This window comes from Neoarius graeffei, chromosome 4, assembly GCF_027579695.1.
Source record: "Neoarius graeffei isolate fNeoGra1 chromosome 4, fNeoGra1.pri, whole genome shotgun sequence".
Lineage (NCBI taxonomy): Eukaryota > Metazoa > Chordata > Actinopteri > Siluriformes > Ariidae > Neoarius > Neoarius graeffei.
The window spans coordinates 40,461,658-40,469,793 of record NC_083572.1 but is presented as its reverse complement, the minus strand read 5'-3'; the positions used below and the strand labels follow the sequence as shown (position 1 = coordinate 40,469,793).

The window sequence follows — 8,136 nt, the reverse complement described above, 5'->3', positions numbered from 1 at the left end:
GTTTAATTGTATTAGCTTAGTATTATTATGAAGAATGCAGAGCATGCTGCAAAAGCAAGGAAATACACGACAAACTACCTGGCTAAATTTAGCACCCCCAGAAATTCAGTGGAAGCTAAGAGAGTTCTCGACAATACAGTTTTTGTTGTAAGGGTCCATAAAAGTGTCTGCATCAACTGCACCTCCTTCACTGGAGTTAGGGCTCATTACACTCGGTTGGAAAAGGCAGAGCCAATCCAACATTACAAATCACTGGGGGTTGGGGAGGAGAGAGAGAGAGAGAGAGAGAGAGAGATGCTGTCTGGCAATATTTCAAATGTATGTTTGCATTTGGGCCACTTCCAAACTAAACCTCTCCCTCAACTTCAGCCAAAGAGGCCTAATGAGAGAGCGAGGGGAGGGACACAGGGCGAAATAAGGCAACGAAAACTTGTTCACTTGCTGAGGAGGAGTGCACTTCAGAGTGTAGCCTATTAAGGAAGCTCTTTAATGGCTTTGACATGTCAACATGGACATACTGAGAAGGACACTATTTTAATTTGTGGTTCAAAATGTTATCATAAAATGATGGATTCAGAAGAACATTGTCTTTCTACCAAGTGTGTTTAATTTTGTTTAATCAGTACTTCATGTTCATTTGAACAGTCTGTGTGAGTCATTAAAAATGAAATGAAAGCTCTAACACTAGCCTAGCTCAGGAGCTCGAAGCTCTAGTTTTAGAATGGGCTGCAACATATCCTATAGGGGAGAGCGGGGTAAGATGAGCCAGGGGGTAAGATGAGCCACCCCCTGTTTCTAAGAAACAGTAAACAAATGTGACCATGTGACCACATTCAAAGGGGGGCGGGACCATTTACTTACACTTGTGGAGAGGAGCACCACATGTCAAACTAGGTGAGGGACATATTTATAAAAATGTGTTTTTGTGCTTTCTAAGTCAATTCCATGTTTGTCCACAGTGAAGATGATTTAGAGAAGACAAAAGTAGAATAATATTTAGACACATTAGGGTTAAGTTAGTGGCTTTCTAAGCTATGATATGAATGCTAATAAAAATAATTTTGATTAGCCTAATCCCCTTTATTAGCATTTTTCTACAAAATGGTGGCCATGGGGTAAGATGAGCCATTAGATGTGGGGCAAGTTGAGCCACTGGCTCAACTTACCCCATTGGTGGCTGAGCTTACCCAATATGGATGACACTTAAGTTTTCACATTTACTGGTCATATATGACAACAACATATATATATATATATATATATATATATATATATATATATATATATATATATATATATATATATATATATGACATCAGATGAGGAAGACCAGTTGTTAGATGTGGGGGATTATGTTGTGGCAAAATACACGGGGAAGAAGAAAGTGCATTTCTTCATTGGCCAGATAATCAAATTGGATGTCTTCGAAATAGAGGCAAGATTTCTCAAAAGAAGCCGGTCATGCCATGGCTCTGCAAGAAAGCCAACCTTTGTCTTCAAAGAGAAAGATGAGGCTGTCCTGTCAAGACAGGATATTGTGAAAAAATTGCCCCGCCCCTTTACTGTTGGGGGGACAGCACGGAGGGAGAGGCAAATGGTGTTCCCTTGCCATTTGAACGCTTGGAACATTGAATAATGATGAAATGATTGAATGATTGATGGAATGATTGCTGCATGTTTTAGCAATGTTTTAACCTACTGAAAGAAATAAGATTTTTTTGGCACTGTTCTACTGTTTTAGTAATTTCTATAATATAGTATATCTCTCATTCCCTCTCTAACCATCCCTCTTTCTATCTATCTATGCATATCTCTCTCTCTATCCATCTATCTATCCCTCCCTATCCCATCTCGTTATATCACCTCTCTCTTCATCTCCCCTTCTCTATGCAACGGCCCTATCCCCCACTTGATTGACTTGACTTGATTCATTGATTGCATTTCTAATAATAAAAGTTGTTTACTTTGTTAACCTAACATGTTTTGTGTTGACTCAATTTACCCCACACAGTGGCTCATCTTACCCCGTGCATGGGGTAAGTTGAGCCACTTGACATTTTTTTTTCAAGAGGTAATATCACTCTAACCATAAGAGCTTATCAATTATGTTTTGCTCAGATAGTAACAGTACACTTTGAAATTTGGTATGGTGTGTAGACTGGAAGCAAAAATGGCTTTAACATGTAGTTATGATGAAAAATGTAAAAAGTGGCTCATCTTACCCCACTCTCCCCTATATAGTCATGTGAAGAAGAAAGTACACTCTCTTCCAGTTACATGGTTTTACCAATCAAGACATAACAAAAAATCATCTGATCCTTACCAGGTCCTAAAATTATGCAAATCTAACCTCAGGTGTAAAGCAACACACAAGAGATTCCACCATGTCATTATTTATTTAACAAAAATCAAGTGAAAATGCAGAATCCATGTGTGAAAAAGCAAGTACACCCCATGATTCAATAGCTTGTAGAACCACCTTTTGCAGCAATAACTTGAAACAATCATTTTTTGTATGATTTTATCAGTCTCTCACATCGTTGTGGAAGAATTTTGACCCACTCTTCTTTACAACATTGCTTCAGTTTATTCATGTTTGAGGGCATTTGTTTATGCACAGCTCTCTTAAGGTCCCGCCACAGCATTTCAATTGGGTTGAGATCTGGACTTTGACTTGGCCATTCCAACACCTTGATTCTTTTCTTTTTCAGCCATTCTGCTGTAGATTTGCTGGTGTGCTCGGGATCATTGTCCTGTTGCATGACCCAGTTGCAGCCAAGCTTTAGCTGTTGGACAGATGGCTTCACATTTGCCTCTAGAATACTTTGGTATACAGAGGAGTTCATGGCTGACTCAATGACTGCAAGGTGCCCAGGCCCTGTGGCTGCAAAACAAGCCCAAATCATCACCCCTCCACCACCATGCTTGATGGTTGGTATGAGGTGTTTGTGCTGATATGCTGTGTTTGGTTTTCACCAAACATGGCGCTGTGCATTATGGCTAAACATTTTCACTTTGGTCTCATCTGTCCAAAGGACGTTGTTCCAGAAGGTTTGTGGCTTGTTCAGATGCATCTTTGCAAACCTAAGCCGTGTTGCCATGTTCTTTTTAGATAGAACAGGCTTTCTTCTGGCAACCCTTCCAAACAAGCCATACTTGCGCAGTCTTTTTCTAATTGTACTGTCATGAACTTTAACATTTAACATCTTAACCGTGGCCTATAGAGTCCTAGATGTAGTTCTTGGCTTTTTGCAATTTCTCTAAGCATTGCACGGTCTGACCTTGGAGTAAATTTACCAGGACGTCCACTCCTGGGAAGATTGGCAACTGTCTTGAATGTTTTCCACTTCTGAATAATCTTTCTCACAGTAGATTGGTGGATTTCAAATTGTTTGGAAATGGCCTGATAACCCTTCCCAGACTGATGTGCACCAACAGTTGGTTCTCTAAGATCATTCTTGATGTCTTTCCTCCTTAGCATTGTGTTAACATACACTTGAGTGCTCCAGACCAGAAAATTGCTAAAACTTCTGGTTTTTAAGAGGTGGCCACACTTGCTGATGATCAATTAATCAAATTCATTTGATCAGCAACACCTGGCTGATAATTGCCTTCATAATTTCTATGGAAGCAGTAAGGGTATACTTAATTTTTCACACACTGCTACTGCAATTTTGGCTTACTTTGTGTTAAATAAATAATGACAGGGTGAATATGTCATGTGTTATTGGTCATCTGAGGTTGCATTTGCCTAATTTTAAGACCTGGTAAGGACCAGATGATTTTTTATTATGTCCTGACACTTAAAACCTAAACTTGAAAGAGAGTGTACTTTCTTTTTCACATGACTGTATGTGTGTGTGTGGGAGAGTGAGGTAAGATGAGCCAGTCGGTAAGTTGACCCACCCCTTGTATCTAGGTAACCCTGCACATGTCTTGTCATGTGACCATAAATTCAGGAAGCACCCATCATTTCCATCTTGCTGTGATGCAGAGAAGCACATGGGAGAAGTGGTATTTTTTTTTTACACAAAAAACTGTTTTTTGCTTGTCAAAGTAAATTTTCTGCATATGAGGTAAAATGACTGTTATGTCAAAGCAAATGTATCCAGGTCTAAAATTATATATTATACATGTTGGTGTTTTGCTGACATATAAAATCATGTGAATCACTTCACTAAAGATTAGCCTGAATTTCCAAGCTAGCCCGTTTTTTTCCAAAATGGTGATTATGGGGTAAAGTGAGCCAAAGGCTATGGGGTAAATTGAGCCAATGGTTCAACTTACCCCACTATAAGGCACTGAAATTCAATTAAGTCTGATGTATAAAATGGTATTTCAGTTGAGTATACTCAACTGGTTTGGTGTGTTTGTCATATGTTAACCATTGTAGAAAAGGTATCATGCCGAGAACCTACAAGAGGAAAACAAGCTGGGACTCAACACCCCTTAAAGAGATGGAGAGAGCAGCCAATGATGTCAAGGGTGGAAAGTCCATCAGATCAGTGGCAAAAGAGAGAAATATTGACAGGTCAACATTGAGGAGGTACATGAAAAAGAGGGAGGCAAAGGAAGTAAAAACAGTAGGGTACAGTGGAACAGCAGAAGCAAAGAGAGTCTTCTCAGAGGAGGTGGAGAAGGAGCTAGCAGAAGCTCGTGGAGCAGTTCCATGGCCTTACTCCAAAGAAATGCTGTGAACTGGCATTGGAATTGGCAGAAAGAAACAATATTCCTACCCCCAGTAACTGGAGAGAGAAAGGTTTAGCCGGTAGGATGTGCAAGAAATGACTCAGTAGGTTGGCATAGACTCATTTATTTTGTGTAGTTCAATACAGTACCATTACTTTTTTTTAGGTAAAGATTGGTTCAAGAATTTTATGGCACGCCACCATCTCTCCTGCTGTATGCCTGAAGCGACATCTTTGGGAAGGGCTACAGCCTTCAATAAAACTACAGTTGGAGAGTTCTTTGACAATCTGGCTAACGTGATGGACAGGTAACAGAATTCATACTTGAAAACATTAATAACTATTTATGACAACTACATACAACAGTTAAGTAAATATACAACAAACCGACACATGTTTACTTACCAGCTATAATTACCATGGTATATTAAGGAATGTGTACTTGCTAATATTTTTTGCATTACTTAAGGTTTAACTATTCTGATTATCATCATTGCTCTTTTCTTTGTTTTACAGGCATAAATTCCCTCCAAACGTGATTTATAATGTTGATGAAACAGGTGTAACAACAGTACAGACACCAAAGCAAGTAGTGGCAGAAAAAGGAAAGAAGCAAGTGGGCACCATCACATCTGCTGAAAGAGGCGAACTTGTGACTGTGGTCTGTGCAGTCAATGCGACTGGTAATGCAGTCCCTCCCATGTTTATCTTTGCAAATAAGAAAGACTATTATAATAAATTAGTGGAGAAAAATAAAAACAATATTAAAGGTATATGGACTGTATTGAATGGTATTGTGAGAAATGGATCCAAAACTACAAATTACCCAGAGTACTACACTGTAAATGATAAGACCATAAATAATATGGAGGATGTGGTGAATGGTTTTAATCAATTCTTTGTAAATGTGGGACCAGATTTAGCGGCAAAAATAAAGGAACCCGAAACAACACAATGTGGGGACATAGAAGATATGGGGGACAGAAATCCAAGTACAATTTTTCTAACTGCAACTGATGAGGAAGAAATTATCCAAATTGTAAGAAAATGTAAAAACAAAACTTCTGCAGACTGGAATGATATAGACATGTTAACAGTAAAGACAGTTATTGAGGGAATTGTGAAACCACTCACCCACATCTGCAATTTATCTTTTCAATCAGGTACATTTCCAGACAAAATGAAAATTGCAAAAGTGATACCATTGTTTAAAACCGGAGATAGACACCATTTCACAAACTACAGGCCTGTTTCTTTACTCCCCCAATTCTCCAAAATACTCGAAAAACTTTTTTCAGATAGACTGGACAAATTCATTGAAAAACACAACCTCCTTACAGACAGTCAATATGGATTCAGAACGGACAGATCAACATCGATGGCACTAATGGAACTAATAGAGGAAATCACAAAATGTATAGACAATAAAAAAATAGCAATTGGAGTATTTGTGGACCTAAAAAAAGCATTCGATACTATTGATCATAGTATATTATTAAGTAAACTAGAAAAGTGTGGTGTTAGGGGAGTTGGGTGGAGCTGGCTGTCGAGCTATCTAAGAAACAGGCAACAGTTTGTGCAGATAGGTGACCATAAATCTGATTTCATGAACATTACATGCGGGGTACCACAGGGGTCAATATTAGGTCCGAAATTATTCATAATATACATCAATGACATATGTACAATTTCGCAAGAATTGAAATTTGTTTTGTTTGCAGATGACACCAATATTTTTTGTTCCGGTGAGAATTTGCAGCAGACTTTAGAGATAATCACAACTGAAATAAATAAACTAAAACTATGGTTTGACAAAAATAAATTATCATTAAATCTAAGCAAAACAAAGATTATGTTGTTTGGGAGACATAAAATAGATTGTAATGTAGAATTGATAATAGACAATACTAAGATAGAAATGGTACAGGAAATTAAATTTCTTGGTGTGATTTTGGATCCTAAAGTCTGCTGGAAACCTCATGTAGGATACGTACGAGCAAAACTGGCAAAGTGCTCGGCAATTCTGTGGAAAACAAAATATATTCTTGATTGTAAATCTTTGCATACTCTATATTACTCATTATTTTTGCCATATCTGACTTATTGTGTCGAAGTCTGGGGAAACACCTACAAAACCACTCTGCAGCCGATATGTACAATACAGAAAAGAGCAATAAGGACAATAAACAAAACAGGATACAGAGATCACACAAACCCACTATTCATAAAATCACACATGTTGAAATTTATGGATCTGGTCAAATTCAGAACAGCACAAATAATGTACAAAGCAAGAAATAATCTATTGCCAAAAAATATACAAGGAATGTTCAGTGAGAGAGAGGGGGGATATAATCTAAGGGGAGACCTAAATTTTAAAAAACCAAAGGTTCGAACAAATATGAAAAGCATGTGCGTATCGAGCTGTGGGGTGACTTTATGGAACAGACTGGAGACAGAAATAAAACAAAGTGCAAATATAAATCTGTTTAAAAAAAGGTACAAAAAAATATTTTTAAACAAGTATATTGCAGAGGAAATATGTTAATGGAGGATGATGAGGGATAAATAGAATAGGGTTGATTGTTATATTAGAACTAGCTTAGTATATGGTATATATTTATTTATGGGGATAGATATCTTCATATTTACAGGGATAAGTATGTAGTAGATATTTTTTTTTTTTGTAATTATATATTTATATAGATAGTTATGTGTATATGTATATATATGTATATGGATATGGTATGTAGTATATATTTATTTTTGTAATTATATATTTATATGGATAATCATGAAGTGTATATGTGGTATATATTTTTATAAGTGTATTAATGTAGTTTGGATTTCGGGGTAGTTAAAAAGGGGTGGGAAATTAAAAAAAGTATTGTACTTCTTCCCACTCCTTTTTCGAACAATGTGCGGTGTATTGTAATGTATTAGCTCTTTATATTATTTTATTTATTCTTTTTTTGTCACTTTTTTCATTTTCTTTCTTTTGTATGTATAAATAGTTACATACATTTTTATACATGTTCGAAATAAATAAATTCATTCATTCATTCATTCATTCATTCATATCTTCCCAAGGGTTAGATACAAAGACCACTTCATTACAGGAGCACCTCCAGGATCAATTGGTACCTCCACCAGATCAGGCTGGATCAATGAAGACACCTTTGTTGAGTTCCTTGAACATTTGGTTCAGCAGACCAAGTGCTCTCCTGACCTACCACTGCTGCTAATCTTGGATAACCACGAAGCCCACATTTCACTGAAGGCTTTGGACATAGCAAAGACAAATGGTATTGTTATGCTCACAATTCCACCCCACACATCCCATCGCTTGCAGCCTCTAGATAAGAGTGTGTATGGTCCATTTAAGACCTATTACAACAGAGCTCTTGATGGTTGGATGAGAGCCAACCCAGGCAAAACAGCCAGCATA

At 37.3% G+C, this 8,136-nt stretch overlaps 1 pseudogene; it reads left to right on the top strand.

Annotated features, from left to right (window-relative positions):
* Positions 1-4,403: 4,403 nt before the first annotated feature.
* Positions 4,404-7,933, top strand: LOC132884370 (uncharacterized; annotated as a pseudogene).
* The last annotated feature ends 203 nt before the right edge of the window (positions 7,934-8,136 follow it).